This window comes from Diospyros lotus, chromosome 14 (assembly GCF_014633365.1).
Source record: "Diospyros lotus cultivar Yz01 chromosome 14, ASM1463336v1, whole genome shotgun sequence".
NCBI lineage: Eukaryota > Viridiplantae > Streptophyta > Magnoliopsida > Ericales > Ebenaceae > Diospyros > Diospyros lotus.
The window spans coordinates 35247560-35251641 of NC_068351.1; the positions used below are offsets into that span (position 1 = coordinate 35247560).

General features: G+C 29.1%; 1 long non-coding RNA gene across 1 annotated transcript; it reads right to left on the reverse strand.

The window, feature by feature from the left end:
• Window positions 1-3439: 3439 nt before the first annotated feature.
• On the reverse strand, window positions 3440-4061 carry LOC127789820 (uncharacterized). The gene is made up of 3 exons (XR_008020660.1): window positions 4009-4061; window positions 3871-3930; window positions 3440-3574 (listed from the first exon to the last, which is right to left on the reverse strand). It is a non-coding gene; the product is annotated as an uncharacterized LOC127789820 (long non-coding RNA).
• Window positions 4062-4082: the final 21 nt, after the last annotated feature.

A 4082-nucleotide genomic window follows, 5' to 3' on the forward strand; every position in this document is an offset into this window, starting at 1 on the left:
AATATGAATTTGACCATAATTTTTTATATATACTTATTATAAGAAAAAATTTATTCATATATATATTAAATATTTATGAAGAAAATGTAAAAGGGTATACATTATTGTGATAGGACAACAAGATACCAAATTTTTTAAAACTAAGTTACATGATTTTTAAATTGTTTTTTTTTCTCACTTATTATCTTATCTATTGTGGTTTATGTACTTAGTATCAAACCTAAGGGCATGTTTGATAGCCCAAATTTTTCAAGAAAAAAATAATTTTTCTACCTAATTTTTAACTTTTACATTGTTTGATAGTATTTTTTTTTTCAGGGAACTCACTTTCCCATTAATGGTCACATGACGTGAGGCTATTTTTCTTTAAATTATGAAAATTAAATTCTTTGGGAAGAGAAGAGATAGAATTTTCCTAGCAATTGAGAAGGGCAGCGGATGGGCGACAGCTGGGGATGAGGGAGAAGGGAAGGTGGGTGGGGGAGGGTTTATAAATTATTTTATATTTTTAATAATTAATAAATATAAATGTATAAAAAGAAAATATGCCAAAATTACGTATAAATTATTTTTTTGAAAAACAAAACAAAAATAATTTTGTAGTTTTATTTCTTTGAAAAAATAATTTAATTAATTTAAAATATGTTATTATTTTAATTTTTCTGTACAAGATTTAATATTTTTTAATACATTTTCACCATTGAATTCCATGAAAAATAATACCTATTAAACACGAAATGGCAGGAAAATGATCCAATTCTATGGAAAACATTACCAATCAAACATCAAAAGATGGAAAATAACATCATTTTCTAGGTAGAAAATTATACTAATCAAATAGCTTAAATTTTCAATTTCCAAAAATTCATTTTCCCTACAATTCAATTCTCTGTAATTCATTTTCTTTCCACTCAAATTCCACCATGACAATCAAACGCACCCTAAGTTATTTCTCATCATTATTTATTTCATTTTATTCATTCTTTTCACATGAATTTCTATTAAAATGTAATAACACCTCGTCTTATAAAATGTCCTTTTTTTTTTTGTCACTTTAAGGGAGGAGAATGAGTCATTTCATTAATTCCTAACACTCAAATAACATTTTATAATTACTAAAAATAATATAAATAGTCACTAAACTTTGTATTAAGGTACGAAAAAATCACTGAACTTTAATTTATAGTCGAAATGTCATTTAACTTTAATTTAATATAAAATTTCATAACTATCATTAATTGCTATTAAAAAAGCCTAACGAAATGCTGACATTTTTGTACTTTAATGCAAAGTTCAATGACCTTTTGTACTTTAGTAAAAAGTTCAATAACTTTTTTGGTACCTTTATGCAAAGTTCAGTGACCATTTATATTATTTACTTGTCCACGTTATTAGCCACGTAAACTTTTTGTTAGTCTTTTTTAATGAAATTATATACTAAATTAAAATTCAGTAATATTTTGATTACAAATTAAAGTTAGATGATTTTTTTGTATCTTAATATAAAATTCAGTCATCATTGATATTATTTAATTAGTCGATGTAACGAAATTGAATTGAAAGAGCCTATAAAGGATAAAAGTATGACAATTATTTAAAATTTTGTAAAACTACAAGTCTTTGTTACCAGTCATGGTGATTGAGTTAGAATATACAGAAGCCATCTCTTAGGATCACTAGCCATCAGGCTGATTCTAACAATAATTTTTTTCCTCCTCCCTATTATATTATAAATAATTAATTTCTTATTTTAATTTTGTCTCAAAAACTATGTTTGCTCTAACAACACTCCCTATTTTCCTCACTATTTGATTCCCTATTTCATTTATTCATTAATAAATTTTAATTCTATTTATTTTATCTTACATATAATTTTCATTACTATAAAATTTATTATTTATTTTAAAATTTAATAATATTTATTAAGGTATTAAATATTAATAATATTTAATATATTTTTAAATCAATTTACTAATATTTTTTTAAAACAATTATTTAACAAAATTGTTTGAAATAATTCCATAATAATAAGTTTAAAATTTTAATATGTTAAAATTAAAATTCTAACAATGGTCATATTCCAACAGCACTATACAAAATCATCAAATATACAAAATAATCAGATACACACATACACAAAATAATCCGATACACATATTCACAAAATTAATAATTAAATATACAAAATAATCAAATATGCACATACACAAAATCAATAATTAAATACACAAATTAATAACCAAATATACAAATACACAATATCACTCATCCAATACAAAAATAAATACAAAATACCCAAAATCATGTACGTGTTTGATATGCTCGATAAAGAAGAAGATGTTGTCGTCATTATTGCTTCTGATTTTGCTCCTGGTCATCGTTGGATCTAGTATGTAACGTCCCGCTCCCACATACGGGTGTTATTCACGAATAATCAGCTTATTATTCACACGTTAGGGCAAAGATGAAGAGATGGCTACGTTTCAACGGGAAACGACCTAAGTGAGAACTAGACTTTGCCCTCTCTTCGCTCCACTCGAGGGTTCGAGAATTATCAAACGACCCATTAAAACTCGAAATCTCGCAATCGTCACCCCTTCTCAAGCTCTTAATGAAGGGCTAATGGTGACCTCCCAGGATCGAAAGAAATAAACTAACTCTCATGCTTCATATAAATTATGGCATAACGCCTTAATTATAAGAAAATAATTTTTCTTTTCTTTGCCCCAACCATTAACCCATTTATCTCACCTTCATTTCCCTTGGAAATTATTTGGGGTTAAAATTCTTTGGAAAAATTTAAATAAATTTTCCTCATTAAATCTCCATTGGTTTTCCCTTTAATTATTTCAAAATACCATAATTTTCCAACCCTTAGGAAATTAATTTTTGAAATACAAACCTCAAGGCATCCTCGTCTAATTCCAAAATTTAAGAAAATACTCCATTATTTAATTTCCCAAAATATAGAAATTTTTCCCACAATTGACTCAAATTTATATTAATTTAATAATTAATTTAAAGGCTAAAATACTCATTTATTTAATTATTTAAACATAATTTATTTCATAATTTTACAAAATATCAGAAATAATTAGTTAAACAGAAAAAAGGAAATAAAATAAAAAAAAGAAAAACATCACAACAGTAAGGAGGGCAGCACCAGCTGCGCCCCGAGCGCTGGCCGCGTGCGCGCATGGCCGAGCGGGTCACGCGAGCTGGCCGCGTGCGCGCTGGCCGCCCGCGCGCACCTGCTGCGCGGGGCCGCGCCAGCTGCTCCTAGGCGCGCCCTTGGCTGCGCCCAGCACACTGCCTCTCTTTTTTTTTTTTTTAAAAAAAATATTTTTTTTTCTTTTTAAACTCAAATTTTCCAGAATACTTTTACACTACAAAAGGCTCCCAAAACATTCAAGTTTGCCACAATACATCCATATTAAGCATTTATTACATATTTAACAAAATAAATACAACATTTCTCACTAAACCCACAAAATACATACACTTCACATGCATTTCTACTTTCTTCAATACCTTCAACCTTGCAAAACTCCTTTTCCTTTAGATGATTCTCCACCTACATAGAGGTCAAAGGACCTTATGAGCCAATACTTAGTAAGGGTGCTATGCAAATGTATATGAAACACGAGAAGATGAACATGTAATGCAAATGCAATGCATATAATGGGTAGTCTTCCATGCCCTCATAACCACTTAGGTTAAGGCACCAACCAACCCCTCTCTCATTACTAGTCCTCCTTATGGCCATATGTCCACTAGAACACAAAACATGCAATAAGACTATTACATGCAACTCATTAAAAACATATACAAATGCAAACAAAACCCCCACCACTTGAGGTTATCCATTACCTCTTTTCTTGAAATTTCAATACTTCCACTTGCCAAGACTCTCTCTTTGGCTTTTATCACCTTAAGAAAAAAGAACACAACCTTAGCTCTTATACACAAAAATTAAAGGCTACTTCATGAGAGGGAAAGAAGGCTTACCTCTCTTGCCTTTCTTCTTCCTTCTCCCAACCTTAGCTCTTCTTGCTTTTTTTCTCTTCACAAGTGGGAAAAAC